This window comes from Capra hircus, chromosome 1 (assembly GCF_001704415.2).
Source record: "Capra hircus breed San Clemente chromosome 1, ASM170441v1, whole genome shotgun sequence".
NCBI lineage: Eukaryota > Metazoa > Chordata > Mammalia > Artiodactyla > Bovidae > Capra > Capra hircus.
Window position 1 is genome coordinate 143,060,238 of NC_030808.1, and position 21,868 is coordinate 143,082,105.

Sequence of the window (21,868 nt, forward strand, 5' to 3'; positions counted from 1 at the left end):
GGACAGGGAAGCCTGGTGTATTGCAGTCCATGGGGTCACAAAGAGTCAGACATGACTGAGTACTGAACTGAACTCACTGAAAATTCATATAGAACCACAGAAGACCCTGCATAGTCAAAGCAATCTTAAACAAGAAGAAGCACCGCACTTTCTGATTTCAAATTTTATCACAAAGCCATAGTAATAAAAACAGCATGGTACTGGCTTAAAAACAGACTATAGACCCACAGAACAGAATAGAGAGCCCAGAAATAAATCTGTGCACATCTGATCAACTGATATGCAACAAGGCTGCCAGCTGTCTGGCTCTTAGAGGGAGGACATTTATATTCGGGTTTTCCAAGTGTTGTGATTTATTTTAACTCTCATTTTCAACCAAGGCAATGTATTAAACAAGCTGTTGCTGTTTAGTCAACAACAACAAAAAAAAAACAAGGGTGCCAAGAAGACAAAGTAGGGAAAGGACAGTCTCTTCAATAAATGGTGTTGGAAAAATGGGACATCCACACACATGAAGGATAAAATTGGACCCCTATCTCACATCACACACAAAAGCCAACTCAAAATGGATAAACCACTTAAATGTAGGACATGAAACTGTGAAGCTACTATAAGGAAACACAGGGGGAAATGTTCTTGAGATTAGTCTGACCAATGATTTTTTTAAAATATGAGGCCAAAAATATAAGCAACAAAAACAAAAGTAGAAAAATGAAATTAACTCAAACTGAAGAGCTTTGTTTGGCACAGTGAAAGAAACAAACAACAGTGTGAGAAAGCAGCCTAAGGAATGAGAAAGAATATTTGCAAATTATTGAATATATATCTGGACTTAGCAGCAGTAGCAGCAGCAGCAAGGGGTTAATATCCCAATGTATAAGGAAACCATATACCTCAATAGCAAAAAAGCAACAACAACAAAAAAGCTGATCTAAAAATGAACAAAGGACCTTAATAGGCATTTCTCTAAAGAAGACACACAAATGACCAACAGATCCATGATCAGGTGCTCAATGTCACTAGCCATCAGGGAAAAGCAAATTGAAGCCACAGTGAGATATCAGTTCACATTCATTAGAACGACTGTTATCAGAAGGACAAATGATAACAAATGCTGGCAAAGATGTGGAGAGAAAAGAACGTTTATACATTGTTGGTGGGAATATACACTGTTGGTGGGGAATTGTTATACATTATGGAAAACAGCATGGGTTTCCTCAAAAAATAAAAAATAGAACAATTTTATAATCCAGCAGTCCCACTTCTGGGTATATATTGAAAGGAAATGAAATCAAATCTCAAAGAGATGTCTTTACTCTCATATTCACTGCATCATTTATTCACAGAGCCAAGATATAGGAACAGCCTCAATGTCCACTGAAGGATGAACAGATAAGAAACTGTGAGATATATATACTCAGCAGTAAAGAATCCGCCTGCAATGCAGGCGCCACAGGAGACTCAGGTTCAATCCCTGGACTGGGAAGACCCCCTGGAGGAGGAAATGGCAATCCACTCTAGTATTTTTGCCTGGAGAATCCCGTGGACAGAGGAGCCTGGTGGGTTATAGTCCATGGGGTTGCAAAGAGTCAGACACAACTGAAGTGATTTAGTATGCTATAGTATATTACTAAATTTGCGTCTTAAAAAAAAAACACTATATGACCTCACTTATATGTAGAATCTAAAATAGCAGAACTCATAGAAACAGAGAGTAGAGCAGAGGTTGCCAGGTGTTAAGTTCAGTTCAGTTCAGTCACTCAGTCATGTCCAACTCTTTGTGACCCCATGAATTGCAGCACGCCAGGCCTCCCTGTCCATCACCAACTCCCAGAGTTCACTCAGACTCATGTCCATCATGTCAGTGATGCCAACCAGCCATCTCATCCTCGGTTGTCCCCTTCTCCTCCTGCCCCCAATCCCTCCCAGCATCAGAGTCTTTTCCAATGAGTCAACTCTTCGCATGAGGTGGCCAAAGTACTGGAGTTTCAGCTTTAGCATCATTCCTTCCAGAGAATACCCAGGACTGATCTCCTTCAGAATGGACTGGTTGGATCTCCTTGCAGTCCAAGGGACACTCAAGAGTCTTCTCCAACACCACAGTTCAAAAGCATCAATTCTTCGGCGCTCAGCCTTCTTCACAGTCCAACTCTCACATCCATACATGACCACTGGAAAAACCACAGCCTTGACTAGATGGACCTTTGTTGGCAAAGTAATGTCTCTGCTTTTGAATATACTATCTAGGTTGGTCATAACTTTTCTTCCAAGGAGTAAGCGTCTTTTAATTTCATGGCTGCACTCACCATCTGCAGTGATTTTGGAGCCCGAAAAATGAAGTCTGACACTCTTTCCACTGTTTCCCCATCTATTTCCATGAAGTGATGGGACCAGATGCCATGATCTTAGTTTTCTGAATGTTGAGCTTTAAGCCAACTTTTTCACTCTCCTCTTTCACTTTCATCAAGAGGCTTTTTAGTTTCTCTTCACTTTCTGCCATAAGGGTGGTGTCATCTGCAAATCAGGTTATTGAGGTTTCTCCCAGAAATCTTGATTCTTCCAGCCCAATGTTTCTCATGATGTACTCTGCATAGAAGTTAAATAAGCAAGGTGACAATATACAGCCTTGATGTACTCCTTTTCCTATTTGGAACCAGTCTGTTGTTCCATGTCCAGTTCTAACTGTTGCTTCCTGACCTGCATATAGGTTTCTCAAGAGGCAGCTCAGGTGGTCTGGAATTCCCATCTCTTTCAGAAGTTTCCACAGTTTATTGTGATCCACACAGTCAAAGGCTTTGGCATAGTCAATAAAGCAGAAATAGATGTTTTTCTGGAACTCTCTTGCTTTTTCCATGATCCAGTGGATGTTGGCAATTTGATCTCTGGTTCCTCTGCCTTTTCTAAAACCAGCTTGAACATCTGGAAGTTCATGGTTCACGTACTGCTGAAGCCTGGCTTGGAGAATTTTGAGCATGACTTTATTAGCGTGTGAGATGAGTGCAACTGTGCGGTAGTTTGAGCATTCTTTGGCATTGCCTTTCTTTGGGATTGGAATGAAAACTGACCTTTTCCAATCCTGTGGCCACTGCTGAGTTTTCCAAATTTGCTGACATATTGAGTGCAGCATTTTCACAGCATCGTCTTTCAGGATTTGAAATAGCTCAACTGGAATTCCATCACCTCCACTAGCTTTGTTCGTGGTGATGCTTTCAAAGGCCCACTTGACTTCACATTCCAGGATGCCTGGCTCTAGGTGAGTGATCACACCATCGTGATTATCTTGGTCGTGAAGATCCTTTTTGTACAGTTCTATGTATTCCTTCCACCTCTTCTTAATATCTTCTGCTTCTGTTACTATTTCTGTCCTTTATGGAGCCCATCTTTGCATGCAATGTTCCCTTGGTATCTCTAATTTTCTAAGGGGAGGAGAAAATGGAGAGCTGTTGGTAAAGGGATACAAAGTTTCAGTTACAAAAGACTGGTAAGTTCTGGAGATCTACTGTGTAGCAATGTAACTATAGTCAACAATACTTTACACTTGAAACTGGCCAGAGGGTAGATCTTGTGTTCACTCCACACATCAGAAAGAAGAGGGGAGTGAAGAGAAGAAAAGGGAGAGAAAGAAAGAAAGGAAAAAGGAAAGAAGAGAAGGAAGGAGGGAGGGAAGAAGAAGGCAGGAAGAAAGCCAGCCTACCTAAGGTGATGGATACGCTAATTAGCTTAATTATGTTGTTAATTCCATAATGTATGTGTATATCAAATGATTAAATTGTGCACTTTAAATGAATATAGCTTTTAATTGTCAACTATTTCTTAATTTAAAAAAAGAAATTAGCAATGGATTGGTTTTCTACCCAAAGCTGGATCCCCACTTTACCCCCTGCTGCCTTTGAGGAGGACCGCCCTGAGGAAGCAGACCATCAAAACCTGCCAGCACAGAAGTCCACAAGCCATCACACTGGGGTGGGGGCAGAGCTCGCACAGCATCTAAACAGGAAGGAACTGGTGTCAGCAAGGCTCTCTAATACTTGGACACAAGGGACAATGCCCCGTGAGTGAGGAGAGCTGCTTGGTCCTGTCCTGGGTCCGAGGGGTCTCCTCTCTAGCTTGGCCTGCGTGCTGACCATGGATGCCTTCCATCCCAGGCACAGAGGCTTTCCCAAAACAGATGCCTCTGTCTGCATGGCCTCCGGTGGCAAGCATTCTGAGCTCTGCTTCCCAGATGGAAAAAGCAGAGAGGCTAATTAAATCTTTTGTTGTCCCACGTGGAGTCAACTTTGGGGCTGAGAGCAACCACGAGACTGGCTCAGGCGGACCCTGGCTGAGCCCGGAAACAGCTGAAGGTTCCCGCCCCTGCGGGCAGCTCCCTTGCCCCCTGGGGAAGAAGCCGGGTCAGATCTGCAGTGATTTCTTTCCATTCTTATAATTTATAATGACTTGGTTCCTCTGAGTTTCCAGGAATAAAAAGCTGTGCCTATCAAAGGGCAAATTATTTATATTTACATTGTTATGTGAGAAAAATCTTACACTTCAATTAACAAATGGACATATTGGGGCAGTTTCTGAACAAAGCTTCATCTAAAAATCCTCAAGGAATGAGTAATGGCCTGCCTGGGGTTCACGTCCCCTCTTCCAACTTGCAGCCTGACCTCTCCCCATGGAGTGCCAGGAGCTTGTAGCCAGGGTCCCCAGGAGGCTGCCTCTGAGCAGGACTCACAGCAAGGGCGGTCCCCTCCCTGTTCTGAGAAGCAGGAAGCTGGGTGGGTCCTGCCTCAGAAACAAAGCCTGAGACGGGGGTTGCTTTGAAAGTGATTTAGTGGGGAAATTATCCCAGTCCCAAGCACTGTGGTGTGAATCAGATTCCCCTGAATTCACACGGTAAAGCCCTAGTCTCTCGGAATGTGGCTGAACTTGGAGACAAGCTCTTTTCAGAGACGAATCAGTTAAAACGAAGCCATCAGGGAGGCTGGTGTCCTTGTAGGAAGAGGGGTTAGGACACACAGAGGGGTATCCAGGGCCGAGGGGGCCCAGAAAAGCAACCACGAGGGGACACAGCAGCGGACGGCCGTCTGCAAGCCAAGGAGAGAGGCCTCGGAGCGACCCAGCCTGCCCGCATCTCCATCGCAGACGTCTGGCCTCCAGACGGTGAGAGAACAGACGCTGCTTAAGCTGCCCCTCCAGTGGTGTCGGTGGCAGCAGCTCTGGCCGACTAATACAGAGAGAAGGGCGGGCAGGGGCAGGGACAGTGGGGTGGTGGGGGACAGGACCCGGGAGATGGCTAAGCCAGGACATCGACGGGGACAGCTTCAACCTGGTCCCACGGGCTCCAGGTGTGAGCTCACTCAGGGAGCACCCTCTTCCAGAGTCTCGGCAGCTGTGAGCCCTGAGCACAGCACACAGCTGGGGTGGGGGCCACTGCCCAGCAAATGGGATCGAGTTGGGGACCAACATGCCCACTGCCCCACTCGGGGCAGCTCTGGCTGGCAGCTCAGCCCTGGCTCTCGGAAGCTGACGGCTCACTGCTCTGAGCAGGATATTGGCGTCTGGACATTAGAGCCACAAGGAGCAGGCTGCTGGTGGGTGGAAGCCGCGTGAAACTGCAAATGGAGACTTCATGGGGAGCAGAGACCAAACTCTGGATGGTGGCGTGGTCTCTGTTGCCCCGTGTCCCCTGGACATCCTTTTCGTATCTGTCAGCTCACTGGCATTCACAAAGGCTTTAAGCTCTTTCCCTGAGGACATAAAACAGATTGCAGGCTTGCTTAGTGCTCTGCCTCAGTCTCTCATCCATGAAGCCAGAGGGTGGGTGCTGCCTGCCCAGCAGCCGTGATGATTAAATCAGACCCTCCCAGGCCCAAGCAGGGAGGTCTTGGTGACTGCTCACTGTCCTTGTCCCCTCCCAGCACACCATGCACGACTCCCGGGGCCTCTGACCCACCACTCCCCACTGCTCTTCAGCACCACAGCTGGGCAGAGCAGTGGGCTCAGGTGTTGGTGGAGACAGTGATGGTGGTGGTCTCTACAAGGCCATCCTCTGTCCCTCACTGCTGGGGGTCTTGGCGGGGCCAAGATCGGCAAGGAAAGCTGACTGCATTTCTATGAGTTGTTCACATCTGTGATTTAATTACAAACCAGAGCTATAATTAACATCTTGTGTTTGCACAGTGCCCTACAGTTTACAAGCCCCTCGAGTAACCACATTCTCCTCCGATACTTCCTAGGCAGGACCGTTACCCCGCCCTCCCCATCTTACAGACATGGGGACAGAGCCCAAGACGTATAAGCGACTTGCCTGCTGTGACTTCAAGTCCATTTCCTCTCCTGATGGGTCCCCCTCCCCCAGATCTCAGATTACAGAGTGGAACGGGAGCTTGGAACACCCCAGGACCTGATCATTTTATAGATGACTGCTTTCCACTATTGCTGTGACCTGCCCAGGGCAGAAGGACAGGAGAGACCATTTCCTTTTAAATCACAACAAAAGCAGAAGCAGTATCATCACCATCCTGAGGGAAATATCTGCTGACCACCTCGACTTACAGAGACAAAAGGCTAGATAGAGTTGCCTCTTTAAAGAGACATGTAAGCAAGCACAGCAAGAGAACGCAGCACACACATGTACAGCCGCCCAAGTCAGCCCGGCTGCCCAGACTGCTGGTTATTTTTAGTTCCTACCTAAAATGTAGGATGTTTTTGGTCATAGTGGTTTGGGCTGCGGTGCAGTTTGTCTGGATTGAAAGGTGGAGGGTCTGGGACTCCTGAGTGTTAAGGTCCATGTTTAGGAAAGCTGCCCCGAGGCCAGGCGTTGGGGTGGGGGGGTCACCAAATGAACAGTCTGAGTTCATTGCCCAGCCCAGGGGGTCTGGTGACTTGCAGCCTCTTCGTTGAAAATGGCCTGGGATTGCTCCCCTGTGCCCTTGGGAGACAACATACTTAGAAACAAGTTCTATACAAGAATAGGGTAGGGTGGGGGAGGGGAGGTCAAAGAGGATCACTGTGCCAGGAGGCACTGAGGTCTTGTCTGACGTGCCATGAAAGGTTTGAAGCCCAGCCAGCCAGATGGCTCACCCCGGGCAGGGAGCTGGACCTGGGCTCCCTGCTGCCCTCATACACAGAGCAGAGGAGACCTTGATCCCACTCCCAACCCCCCCACCCCAGCCGGTCCACGACCCTCTGTCTTCCTTGGGGGAGATGGGCCTGCCACCCGGGACCCCGCAGTGGGCGGGGGACCTAGAGGACTCTGGGTGTCTCCCTTTGTCCCATGAGACACAGGGCGCCACCTGAATCAGTGCTCACAGGGAGCAGTGTCCAGGGCTTTCCCTCCTCAAATCTTTTCTTGTGACCTCCCTCCTTTGCTCTCATGTCACATTTCACCCCCTGGCCCCTCCCCCATCACACATGGTGTCATGCTTGCTCCCCAACTGTGTCAGCTGCTCAGCAAGCCTCCACTACATCACATGCTGCCTGTGGGGGGGGGGGGGGCGGCGGGCAGCCACCCCACCCCTTGCTTCCAGGGCAGGAAACACCCCACAGAGGAGCCGGGCGCTGCTGACGCCAGGCCACGGCTCCAGGACCCTGGGAGTCAGGGCCTCGGACCCCTCAGGCCTGCCAGGCTGCACCTCCCCCACAAGAGTCCCCCCTCCACACACACACACACACACACAGCCCAGAAGGCTTCTTCCTTCCCTGAACTGGATGTGTTCCCGAAACACTGTCTCAGTGTGAAAAAAACGAATCACACAGTGAATGCACTCGGGGAAGTGGCTGTCGGAGCTTCTGGAAAATTCAGAGTGTTCTTTTCTGGGAAAAAAAAAAGAGTTCTTTGGAAAGTGAATAATCCCTTCCTAACGTCCTTGATAGGAAGACGGGTTTTGCCTGCTAGGTCTCTTAAGGGGTGCGGCTGTGGGGGGCGGGGGGGGGGCGGGGTAGGGACGGGGGGGGGTGGGGGGGATCAAATTCAGGACCGAATGTGACCGATGGGCTTGGAGTTGTTCGCCCAGCGGGGACCCTGAGGGCCAGGGGGACCTTGGAACAGAGACGCTGGACACAGGCCGTGGCAGCACCGCCCCGCACCAACTGGTCTCCAAGGTCACCCTGAGCACAGAGGATGGTGTGGGCCTCTCCGAGGGCCTGTCTCTGCTACTGTTTTCTAGAATCACCTCCTGGGTTCCAGCGAGAGACACAAGGGTGTCCCCTAAGAGCGTTTTTGCTTCTCCATTGCTGCCAGACCAGGAAAGCACATGGCTGTGAAATGACTGACCCAAATCTCCCTTCCCTGCCCACCCACCCTCGTTTCCTTTGGCTTGAGCCTCTCCCATCAGGCAGTAACAATGCACCATGTGTATCCCCTGCAGTGGGCAGGGGTAGCACGGGCTGTGGGCTCCATGGCTCAGGTGATATGTCAGGTCTGGGAAAAAGTCCTGCATTCTGTCGACCTCAGAGGGGTCTGGGCTCCTCCAGTGGTCACACCTGAGAAGGCGCCTCCCAGGGTGGGCTGGTGGCCTGGCCTGTGTCATGCAGGCCGGTCACAGGTGAGCCAGGAAGGCACGGCATGCAGGAACTGGTGATACCCTTCCTCTGCTTCCTCCCACCTCTCGGTCACTGGGGACCGACTCAGGCCAGGTCAATTCCCCTAGCCTGACGGGCCACCCTTGTGACCCACTGGAAAGGGGAACCCTGGAAAGCAAGCTGCGCCCCCCTCCACTGAAGGCAGGTAGAGCAGCTGGACAGATGGACTCGGTGGGCTTTGGAGATTGGGTGGTCGGGTCAAGAACAAGCCCACTGCATCTCGTGGGTTGGGAAACTCCTTGGGGCACAGGGGTGGGGGTTGTAACTGGGAGACCCTTCCCTAGGCTTCATCCTCGAGGTCAAACCTGGTCCCAGAGAGGGCAGAGGGCCCAGCCCCAGGCACAGGATGGTGACCGCTGCCCGCTAAGATGCGTCCCTCAGGGCCTGCCTGCCCCACACTCTGTCTCCCCTGCTCTTGTCTCTCGTGCAGGAGAGATTTGTTGTTGGTTTTCAGTCACTCAGTGTGTCCAGCTCTTTGTGACCCCATGGACTGCAGCACACCAGGCTTCCCAGTCCTTCACTACCTCCAAGAATTTGCTCAAACTCATGTCCATTGAGTCAATGACACCATCCAACTATTTCATCCTCTGCTTCGAGCCTTCACAGTAAGATGAAAGGGACCAGGCTCTTGCTCCCTCCCAGTGGGGGACTGGACTTTCTGGCCTGTGGCACAGCCCCGTCACTGTGCCCGGCAAGCTGCAACCACTGCCACATCCTTCACTGGGTCAGGCTGCCCAGCACCCTGGGACCAGGGCTGCTGCTGAGGAAGACCCGTGTCAGCCCCCCCACTCCCATCCTCTGCCCAGTGAGCACCCCACCTCCCCCCAGACCCCTGAGAAAGAAGACCGACGGGTAGAACCCACCCACCATGGGGCTCCAGACCAGATGACCAGACCCGATGACCAGACCCTGGTCACACACAGCTGCAGAGCCAGCGTGGGCCTTTCCAGAACTGCAAGGAGAAGGCACAGGCATGGACAGGCCTGGACTCCATGGGGAGAAGCACCGTGGATGAAGGCCCTTGGGAGAAAGAATGGACGCAGTGGGGCGGTCCTGGGTCCCTGCTCATCGGGGCAGGTATTCCGCTCATTGCTTGGGTCAGGGTTTGAGGTCTGCGTGTGGGCTCTGCCACGTATTCCTCTTTGTCTTGTGTTCTTATAGCCTTCTGGAGCTGTGCCAATGCTGCCAGCTTGGGCCGTGCACAGTCTGAACTCAGCCCTGCCAGGCCTCCGGGTCGGGACGGCCCCCAGCTCAGGCCAGGGAGGTGGGGCCATCCGTGTGACAGCAGTGTCGCTGGGAGGGTGGGTGGCCCCAAGAGGAACCCCCACCGCTGGGTGCACCTCAGGGCCCTCAGCCACAACCTACCCTGTCCCCAGAGATCCTACCAGCATCCAAGGCCCTGCTCCCAACTACTGGTTGAAGAAGCACATGGCCGAGTGGCAGCCCCCACCAACCTCTTGGCACAACTGAAAAGCTGCTCAATGGCATCGGGCCCCAGTGCCAGGCAGTCAGAGGAAACCCCCTGAAAGTTCCCTTGGGGGCTGAGGGGTGGAGCTGGGCAAAGTCTTCTTGCCCCGGGAATAGTTCATGACCACGTAGGACTCCTGGCACCAGATTCTCCACCAACCCAACTGGGAAGGCCAAGTAACAGCCGAGGTGGAGGGGGAAGGGGAGGGGGAGGAGAGGGACTGAGCAGAGAGTGTCTCGAGGATGACACCGAGGGTCAGAGCGGCCCCTGGTCTGACCTGGCTGGGGCTGGACAGAGTGCTGCGCCAGTGGATCTCCATGGCAACTGGCCAGGATGCCACTGATGGAAAGTGGGGACGTGAAGGCTGCTCTGGACTCTCCTGAGAAAGAAGCACTTGGCTCCCAGCACACAGCCAGCAGAGGCCCACTCAGAGACTCTGGCCAGCCTCATTCTGGGAAGACTGGTCATGTTTCCTGCGAGTGGAACCCTGTGCTGGGAGTTGTGGGGGTCATTACCAGCCACTAGAACCCAGGCTGGGTCTCCTGCAGATGTGGCCCAGCGTTGGTAGCATGCCTCAACTCCACCCACCACTCTAAGGTGTATTCCAGAATTTTGTTTCTGTTTTTCCCCTTCTTGGCTGTTTTCATTGACTTGAGTCAGCTGTCTGATCTACAAAGTTGAAACTATGGAGACAGTGAGTACTCGGCGACTTACAGGGGCTGGAGGAGGGAGGCATGGGTAGGTGGAGCCCAGGGGATACTCAGGATCTGTGGTGGATGCAGGTCCAAACCTACCGAGTGTATTAACACCACACCAGGAGTGCGGCTTGGTGCTCAGGACTGTGTGATGATGGTGAGTCGGTGTCAGTCCTCCGGCTGTGACGAGTGCACTGCTCTGGTGGAGATGTTGATGGCGGTCAAGGCCACGGGCAAGCAGGGGCAGGGAAATCTGTACCTTCCTCTCAGATTTTCTGGGAGCCCAAAACTACTCTGAAAAATAAAGCCTAATTTTTTTTAAGGTGTACACCTGAAAGTTCTTCATCTTTCCCCAAAATTCAAATGTACTTTCACTAACAAAACACTGTATGTTTATTTTGGGCTTCCTGGATGTCTCAGCAGGTAAAGAATCTGCCTGCAGTGGAGAAGTCACAGGAGACGTGAGTTCAATCCCTGGGTCGGGAAGGTCCCCTGGAGGAGGACATGGCAACCCACTCCCATACTCTTGAGGGAAATTCCATGGACAGAGGAGACTGGCAGGCTACAGTCCATGGGGTCGCAAAGAGTCAGACACAGCTAAGCAGGCATGTTTATTCTGATTTTTAATTCTTTGCAAACATCCCCCTAGTGATTGCATGATTTGTTCTCATTCCATTTGAGACAATGAAGAACATCACGTGGGCGGGTGTCTCTCCCTGATTCTCACGACCTCCAGAGATTCCCCAGGGAGAGTACAAGAGGGGGGCCTCCAAGGCTGAGAGGAGCCCCCACTGGCTCCACAAGGCTCAGCTTCCTGGAAACCCCTCAGCACTCCCTTCTCTCACCCACTGTCCATCCTTCCAGAGTCTTCTCTGACTCTGCTCCACCCCAGCCCTGGCAAAGGCGGGTCCAGGCTGCCTGGGTTTGACACTTACACATTTTAAGGAACAACTTTAAGAAAAAGAATACAGTGACTATCCGCAAAATGTAAAAGATATATTCACAAGGTGCAAAAGTGACTACTGAGAATGAGAAAAGAAATCATAGCAAAGGACATATTTTACGTGTGACATGCAAGACAAAATCCAAAAATATGACATAAACTTTCATTAATTGATCAACAGATCTGTGTAATTCTCTTTTTCCCCCTATGTTTTTAACTGGATGCTGTGATTGTCTCTTTCTATGACAACAGTGTTATAACATTTCCCATAAAGAGAGTGAAAGGGCTCTTCATAGGAAATATTCATGTGGTTGATCAGAATTTGTTTCTAATTATTGATAGAACAGTTTCTTTACTGATGATGTCAAATATCTTTTTAACATCATAAAATTTAGGAAAACCTCTGCTGAGGTGCTCTCTGTGAATGGTCAGATTTGGAGGAACATTCCGTAGACAAGCTCTGACTATGTTCTGGAGATCGGTCTCTCCTGGGCTGTGCACATACTTCTGGGATCTGAACCCACTGGACATGCTGAACCCACCGGACAGACCTGACCTCTGACCCTGAGTGTTATGGCCACTGGGGCCGGGGGGCCAAGGGAAGGCTGATGACTGAGGGTGCCCAGCAGACCATCCCCATAGACATTCCACTACACCCACTTAGGGTGTGGCCTCCACACTGCCCCTTCATGCTTGGGCCTCCTGTGAGGCCCCCAAGAGGAAACACCTGGGGTGGGAACGGCTCCAGGCTGGAGGAGGGAGGCCATAACTGATGGTCCTGGAGCATCTCACTCCTTCAACATTCAGGCCAACCCTGAGGGACCAAGGCCCACGCTTTCCCTCTCTGAGACCTCACCCTCTGGGTGGCTTGGATTTCATTCAGGGACTCTTGGCTCCCCAAGCATCACCCAGAAACAGCACCTGCAGATCAAGGAGGGCTGTCTGGATATGGAGGAGCCAGCAGGAAGCTGCCTCCAGAAGGCAAAGGTGTGAGTCTCCTCAGCCTCCAGCGGAATTTTCTCCTGGCTCTTCATGAGCAGCCCAGCTCTGGCCCTGGGGTAGCAAGTGGTAGGTGTGTCTGGAGGCTTTGGTCCACGGGCAGTGGTGAGAGCAGCCAGCCCTGAGCCCCGCTCGCCCACCCTCTGGCCTCCCGTGAATGAGGGTGACGGTCGCCCAGGCAGAGCCTAAGAGGCTTGAAGGCAGTGCCCCCCACCCCGCTGCAGAGAAAGATGTGAGCAGGTATTGCATGGGGCCGTGCGGCTGGCCTTCATGGGGCTGTCACACCAGCTTGCAGACAGTGTCTGGGTCGGGACAGCAGGCTTCCTGAGTGCGAGAAGGGAAGATGACCAGTGCTCTGCCCACATCCTCCTGAAGGCTAATGGCCAGTGGGATCGAGAGCTCGGGAGGCCTGACCAGGCGTCAGTAGCACTGGGGACAGGTGGCCGGGCAGGAAGGGCTTTGGGCTCTGTCTCTGTGACTGTGCAGGGTGGGGGGTGAAGTGGGTGGGGCAGGGTGGGCTCCTGCTTCCAGAACAACAGGGGTAAGGGGAAGGGGCAGGGCCTTCAGCAGCCACAACATGTGAGGCCATGCCAGGTAGCTAACAGCCCCAGGTCTCCGAGGCTTAATGCCTCCAGATATATTTCTTGCTTCTAGGACACACCCATCACGGTGGACACTCCCGGGACAGGTGGTCACTGCAGCAGGAAGAAGAGGGAGACCTGGAGTTGGGGGGGCGGGGCCTTAAAGGCTACACACCGCGCCCCCACCCCCCGCCATGTCTCATGGCACCCAGCTCTTCCATGGGCCAGATGTTAGGGTCTCCACTCCTGCCCTACGTGGACAGAGAGCCTGGGAGGTGCCACAGAAGGGCAGCTGGGAAGGCTGGCCCAAATTAGCGTAGGGTCCAGGGAGAGGGGTGTGAAGCTCTGGGTGGCCCAATCCCACGGAGGCCAGTCCGAGCTGTAGACCCCCTGGTCTGGAGGTGATGGTCACCCAAGAAGAAGAACAGGTCCCGGGGGCTCACTCCTGGCCCCAACAGTGACAGCCACGTGGAGGGGGGTCCATCTGGAACAAGAGGCAGAGGGTGCCCCAAGGTTAGGCTCACCCTGTGTCCACCCTCCTCTTACTGGGTCTGCCACAGGGCACAAAACAATTCCGAGGACCTCTTTACTGGGGTTTAAGGTCAGCTTTTAAATGGCTGTTTACCTGGTGAGCTAGGAAAAGGTTGCTTTTCCTCGTGCGGCGGTGACTCCACACACCTCACGTCCACCTGAGGTATGGGAGCAGGGCTCCAGGCTGCCGCTCCCTGCCTCACCCCAGCTCCGGGAGCTCCCCTCCCAGCCCCCCACCACCACCCAGAACCGCCCCCTCGCTCACGCACCCTCTCTTGCCCAGCATGCCTGTCCCCTTCCTCACCTGACAAGCGTTACTTGTTCCTCCACACACACCACTGGTGTCTCCTCCTCCAAGAAGCCAGCTGAGCCTGCCCCACCAGATCCAGCTCCAGTATCTTCCACCATAGCCCTGGCAGGCCTCACAGTGCCACTGCAGCTGTCCTTTTACCCCATGGGCCCCCACAGCCCAGGGCCAGGCTGGGACCACCCATCCCAAATCCCCAGACCGGGGTCATGTCCCCAGGCGATGGTCACCATGCGGAGACCTGGGTGGGCTCCACACACAGGTGGAGGGGCCTGGGGTCTGTGACAACCAGTGAAGCGGATGCAGAGGTTTGGGGCCCCTTGAGATGCCAAAATCCCAGCAGAGCCCGGCCTCTGGCCACTTAGAGCACTCAGGCAATTTCCTTGGGTGCCTCCTAAGCTGATCATCTGAACCAGGCTGACTCAATATTCTGCTACTTGCAGCAACAGGCGGAGAAGGCGATGGCACCCCATTCCAGTACTCTTGCCTGGAAAATCCCACGGACGGAGGAGCCTGGTGGGCTGCAGTCCATGGGGTCGCGAAGAGTCGGGCATGACCGAGTGCCTTCACTTTCACTTTTCGCTTTCATGCATTGGAGAAGAAATTGGCAACCCAGTCCAATGTTCTTGCCTAGAGAATCCCAGGGACGGGGGAGCCTGGCGGGCTGCCGTCTATGGGGTCGCACAGAGTCGGACACGACTGAAGCGACTTAGCAGCAGCAGCAGCAGCAGCAACAGACCTTCTAGGGCACAGAGCATGTTATAAGGTACTCGGAATGCACTGTGATGGGAGCTGTGAGAGGGACACAGCGAGCGCTCAGGGCAGGCAGCCCCCTGTGGCAGTGTATTGCCTCCTTGGTGGGAGCGAGAGTAAAGCCCACGTGACCTCACTTCTCTGGCTCCCCTGGTCCCCCAAGCCAGTTCTGGGTGAATTTCCAGAATGTCGTCCTTAAGTGCCTCTGACCGTATCTCAGGCTGGTGCTCACGCTGCTCATGGAGGGTTTGGTGTCCATGCAGGCGTCCGTGATGGCTTCCACATGGCAGGCCATGCTGGGTGTTTCTGTGTTAACCCCATTCTCCCCATTTAGTGGAAGGGAAGACGGAAGCTGCAGAGAGGGGGCGAAATGGCTTAAGGAGAGACTGCTCAGGCCACACGGAGGGGAAGTGCTGTCTACCTGCTGCCTGAGGACTGAAGCCTGTAGCTAGAGAGCCTTTGGAAGATACTCTCTTCCATTCTCCAGGTCTCCACTCAGACCCCCTTCCCTGTCCCACAGCTCCCATCCTTCAGATGGGCCTTCTTCCTTCCCACTGCCTCTCTGGGGACCTGAATCGTGAGTCCAGACACAGCCAGTCAGATTGCCCAGTCTACTTCATTTCCTGGAGAGCAAATACTCCATCACGTTGCTTTTCCTCCAGCGCTTTGAAAACGTGTGTGTGTGTGCACGCACGTGCGCGTGTGTGTGTATGTGTGTGACAGTGGGCAGGGGTGGGAGGATGAAGGGAGTTTTCATTTTCACTCTCTCTCCTCATGTATTCGTTTCCCATGGCTGCAATAATAAAATATATCATTGTCACCATCATCACCATCATCCCAGAACTGAGATGGTGAGAGCCTGGATTCAGGTTGTAGTAGCAAAACGGGACAAACTGAGAGATGTTATGACAGAATAAGGGCTTCCCTAATAGTTCAGCTGGTAAAGAATCTACCTGCGATGCAGGAGACCCAGGTTCGATTACTGGGTTGGGAGGATCCCCTGGAGAAGGAAATGGCAACTCACTCCAGTATTCTTGCTTGGAGAATCCCATGGACAGAGGAGCCTGGTAGGCTACCGTCCCTGGGGTCACTAGAGTTGGACATGACTTAGCGACTAAAGAGAGAGAGAGATGGCAGAATAATGTGTAGACTTAGAGGAGAAATAAATGCTAGAGGAAAAAGAAAAGAGGACTTGGGAATGGCCATGTGGGACCCAGAATAGGTGACTGGGCAAAAAGAGAGATGAGTCAGGGGCGACATTCACAGAGGCTGGAGGCCTGGAATAGTGGGGTCGAGGGGCAGGCAGGAGTGGGATGCGAATGTGGGCAGGAGAGCCTGGGGCCACGAGGGTGACCAAGCAGAGGGTCAGGAACCCAGACTCCATGGTCAAGGTCAGACCAAGGATTTGAGTCAGAGAAAGAGTCAGAGGAGGAGGAGGCAAGCAGAAAAAGGGAAAGCAGGAGAGGAGACCTGGAGCTTTGGGCCTCTCTTGTTTTGTGGGTTGATGTTGATTTGCTGCTCTTTTCAGGATAAAGATGGCCTTCCCCTGGTTGACCAAAGTGATCAGCCCCTCATTTGCCTAACAGAAGAGAGTGGGTCTTTCTGGGGGAAGTACCATTTATTCCAGTGGCTGCAGTTCTTTTTAACACAATGTGCAGAAGATAATCAAAAAATTATGAGACATGAGAAGATGGAGAAAAATGTGAGTCTCCACCAGGAGGAGAAATTTGGTGATAGGAGCAGAGGCACACACCACTCAGAAGTGAGAGTTATTGAACAAAGACTTTAAAATAGCTTTTAAAATATGTTACAGAATTTCAAGGAACATATAAAATATTTTGGGTTTCCTTGGTGGCTCAGACAGTAAAGAATCTGCCTACAATGCAGGAGACCCGGGTTCAATCCCTGGGTTGGAGAGATCCCCTGGGGAGGGGAATGGTTAACCCACTCAAGTATTCTTGCCTGGAGAATCCCGTGGACAGAGGAGCCTAGTGGACTACAGTCCATGGGGTCACAAAGAGTCAGACACGACTGAGCGACTAACACTTTCACTTTTTTTCATAAAATAAATTAATAGATGAGGAATTTCAACAGAGATGTGGAAGCTCTGAAAGAGAGAAAGTAGGTATCCTGCAGCCGAGGGCTCAGGGTTTGAATGGAAGGATTTGCTGTGTAGGGTTCACAGCAGAGCATACAGAGTGGAAGAAAAGACAATAAGACAAAAGCATACCAGAGGGCTGCTTCAGTGAAAAAGATGGAACACAGGGGCATCACAGCCTCTGCATGTTTGATTTATGCAAATCCAAACCATACATTTGGGGCAAACATGGGTCAATAGCAATCACCCAGAGTGAAGCACAGAGAGAAAAGAAAGGGGAAAAACAAGAACAGATTTCATGTGAGAAAATAGCAAATCGTCTACCATACCTACCTGTAATTGAGTACCAAGAGGAGAAGAGAGTGAAGATGGGACAGAATATATATTTGAAGAGAATGTTTTTAATGGATAAAAGATATCACACCACGGACTTAAGAAGCCTAGAAAGTTCCCAGTCACATTGCGTGTGTGTGTGTGTGTGTGTGTGTGTGTGTGTGTGTGTGTGCGCGCGCGCGCGCGCGCTCAGATGCTCAGTCATGCGGGACTCTCTGTGACCTCATGGACTATAACTCACCAAGCTCCTCTGTCCATGGGAGTCTCCAGGCAAGAATACTGGAGTGGGTTGCCATGACCTTCTCCAGGGGATCTTCCCAACCCAGGGATTGAACTCAGGTCTCTTGCATTGCAGGCAGATTCTTTCCCATCTGAGCCACCAGGGAAACCCAGAAACATCATAATGAAGCTGCTAAAAAGGAAAGATACAGAGAACACCCTGGAAGCAGCCCAAGAAGAATGATACGTTCCCTCCAGAGGAACCACAGTTAGAATGATGGATGCCTTCTGATGAGGAACGGTGTAACCCAGGGACAATGAGTCCAGTGTCCAAGTGCTGACAGAGGAAACTTCTAACCTAGGACGCCACACCCAGTGACAACACCCTTCCATAACGAACACAAAACAAAGATATTTTCAGACAAACGAAAGCTGAAAGATTCGTCACCAGCAGACCTACCCAATGAAGCAGCAAACCTACACCAGCAGACCTGAGGAAGACCAGAGGGAATTCTTCAGGCTGAAGGAAAGTGACCACAGAGTGAACACAGATCTGCAGAAAGGAAGAGAGGGCATCTGACCAGTCCAGAAAGGAGGAAGAAAGGATAAAAGAGGAGGTGGGACAAATGGAAAAACAGTAGCGGACTAAGACTTAAACCCAGCCACGTCAAGTCATTACATTGCATGTAAACGGACTAAACGTTCCCCTGGAAAGACAGAGCTCCTCAGACTGGATAAGAAAATCATGACTCCACCATAAGCTATTATCAAGGGACACAGTTTAAATATTAGGACATGTGGGACCCGCCTGGTGGTCCAGTAGCTAAGACTCTGTACTTCTAATGCGGGAGGCCAGGGTTCAATCCCTGGTCAGGGAACTAGATCCCACATGCCATAGCTAGAATTCCTGGTGCAGCCAAATAAGTGAATAGACACTTTTTTTAATAAATGAAAAATTAAAAAAAGAATCAAGACACAAAGAGAGAGAAATTTTTTTCAAGGGAGAGATAAATCACACAATCTGTAAGAATAAGTCAGCTGATAAGACTGCATTAATTAAAGAGCAGGCTCTTTAGGATGACCAGTGGCCTGGTATCCTGACAGCATGTCCCTGGCCCCTGGCCCCATGCACGGTCTGCCTTCCCTCCAGGTGAGAGGTGTTCTCTGGCCGACCCTGAACCAGGTCAGCCTCGCAGGACAGACAGCAGGAAGCCAGGAAGTGGGGCTCCCTGGGGGCCCCGCAGGCTCAGTCCGCCACCATGAGCACCAGGGTGCGTGTCGGCTGCTGTGTCCTCATGGAGACTTCCCATCTGCCCATGCACTTCCTTTCCGTCTGCCACCTGGGCCATCCCAGGACTCAGGGCTAGAAGAACACGCAGGGGGATGGGGAGAAAGTGACCCCTGCTCTCTGCACACCTGGGATCAGCTCTGTTCACAGGCCAGCTCCCAAACATAGTGTTCCAACGGAAACCCACAGTGTGGCTCAGGGAGTCACGGGCACCAGGGACCAGGGCACGTGTGTGCTTATCATCCCTGAGAGCCAGGGAGGAAGCCACAGCACCAGGCCACCTGACCCTGGAGGAGTCTGGGCCCTGAGCAGAGCCGTCTGGGAGGAAGTGTCGCTGTGGCTGTGCTGGGGTCCTGACCCTCTTCTGGAAGGACCCACCCACCCTCAGGATTTTCCTTCTTCAAAAGCCCCCCATCATCACCACCCAGGACAGCAGCTGGCAGGGGACAAGCTGGCATGTCGTGGCTGCTCTGTGACCCTGGGGGCTGCCCTCCTGCCGTCTTGGTCAGGCCCCTGCAGAGTACTGTTTTCAGGCACTGGCACAGGGTCCAGTGGGGAGCAAAACCCTCAGGGGTTCAAAGTGTCTGTGGGACACGGCCTTATTCAAATGACCAAGGGACCCCCGCTCTTGCTGGCCCTGGTCTTGTTTTCAGGGCCCATCTCAGCCTGTATGTCCCACCACCCAAAGACAGAGACTGGACCCCAGCCCAGCCCTTGCGGGGGATGCTGAAAACCCACTGATCAAGATTGTACTTTCTAGGGCATTTTTAAAAATTGATGTATAGTTTATTTTACAACATGTGTTAATTTTTGCTGTAAAGCATAGTGATTCAGTTGCGCGCGTGTGTGTGTATATATATATATATATATATATGTACACATACATATATTCACACTATATACACACACACACATATATATATACATTCTTTTTTAAATATTCTTTTTCATTTTGGTTTATTATTGGATGCTAAAATGGTTCTCTATGCTATACAGGCTTGTTTATCCGCCCTATATGCAAGAGCTTCCATCTGCCAACCCCAGCCTCCCACTCCATTCCTTCCCCAACCCCCTCCCACTTGGCAACCACAAGTCTGTGTTCTATGTCTGTGAGCCTGTCTCTGTTTCATAAATAGGTCATTTGTGCCGTATTTTAGGTTCCACATGAAAGTGATATCATACCGCATTTGTCTTTCTCTGACTGACCTCACAGCATGATAATCTCTAGGTTCATCATTTCCTTGCTGCAAATGGCCTCATTTCTTTCTTTTTCAAGACTGAGTAATATTCCATTGCATATATGTACCTTGTTTATCCATTCCTCTGTCAGTGGGCATTTAGGCAGCTTCCATGTCTTGGCTGCTGCGAATCATGCTGCTGTGAACACAGGGTGCATGCATCTTTTTGGATTAGAGTTTTGTCTGGATATATGCCCGGGAATAGGATTGCTGGATCATATGGTAGGTCTCTTTTTAGTTTTCTGAGAAACCTCCATTCTGTTTTCAGTAGTGAATGCACCAATTTACATCTTCACCAACTGTGTAGGAAGGTTTAGGGCAACAGTTTTAAAAATCAAAATGACTGTGACATTCACGATGAACAAAACATTCAAACTTTCAAACAAAGGCAGGCTCCAGCCCTGGCCCAGGGTACAGGGGCCCCCAGCTGCTGCTGCCGTGGATTCCAGAGGGCAGCCCAGGTGTGCAAGCTGGAAGTTCAGGGGCTCCGCTTCTGGGACGGATGGGGAATCCCTGCCAGGAAGAGACTTGGCTTCCTGTGGAGGGAAAACAATATTCCAGGGATGCGGCAAGGAAATCCCTGGTCCCGGGAATTTCCCAGAGCGTGGGCGGATGACTCCATCCTCCATAGGGTGGGAACTGGGCAGGGCGTCCCTGGAGCCCTCAGACCTCTCTATGCAGGGGCTCCTAGAGCCCCAGGACAGTGTTTTCCCACACACAGAGAGGAGGCCGAGTGGGTGACCAACCATTGAACTGAACAGCGTTTTCTGACACACTGCCCTGTGAATAATTATTTATGGAGGTTGACCACTAGTAATAAGATGATAAGAATACATTTGAGTCTGAACACTTTTTATTAACAGTTCTTACCAGTCGTGGGTGCTATTAACGATGGATCTGAGGGTGAAGTGAAAGTTGCTTTCAGGTTTCTCCCTCAGGGAAAGACCTGGGAAAGTCCCTTCTGGGAGCAGTTAGCATGTTTTTATGGAGGGTGGGATGGTTCCTTCCGTGTGTGGGCCTGACAGGAAGCTGTTGTTGTTGTTTTTCAGGCGCTCAGTTCTGTCCAACTCTGCACCCTCATGGACTGCAGCATGCCAGGCTTCCCTGGAGTTTGCCCAGACTCGTGTCCATTGAGTCAATGATGCCATCCAACCATCTCATCCTCTGTAGCCACTTTTCCTCCTGCTTTCAATCTTTCCCAGCAGCAAATAGCTGTGACAGTCAAACTAATATTTTAGGAGTGTTTAAGAAAGGGATAATTTGCAAAAAGTGTACCCAGGCCTTAGGAAGCAGGGCAGGGATGGGCGAAGTCCTGGGGCAGCACAGGAGCAGGCTGTGTCCACCCCTATCCTCAGGGCAGGTAGGGCCTGCTCACCCACCCTCCATTGGTCAGTTCTGCCATTAATTCAGTGCAGAGGTTGAGAAGCTTCCCAAAGGCTTTGTAAACCCTTCAGCTTCCTCAGAGCCCACCCGCCCCACTGTCTCTGACCACAGAGCCCCTAAGAGCAGAAGCAGCCAGTCGGTGCAGATTGGACCCACCCAAATGCCACCAGGCATTGTGCAAGGGGCAGGCGGTTCAGAGACACCCTCCTAGCAGGGTGTCATCTACTCTGCTGGGGGTGGACTCTGCTCAGCCTCCATCCCCTCTGCCAGGCACCAAACCTCTCTTTTCTATGGGGCTGACCCTATCGAATAGACAGACAGGCAGATAGCCCATCCGCTAACCACAATGGTTGGTTCTGGGATGCTCACGTGACCCAAGTCACATCATTAAGAACCCTTGGGACTTTTCTGCAGAGTGATCAGAAAAAGCATCAGCCTGTTCCCACTGGGGCTGCTAATCCACT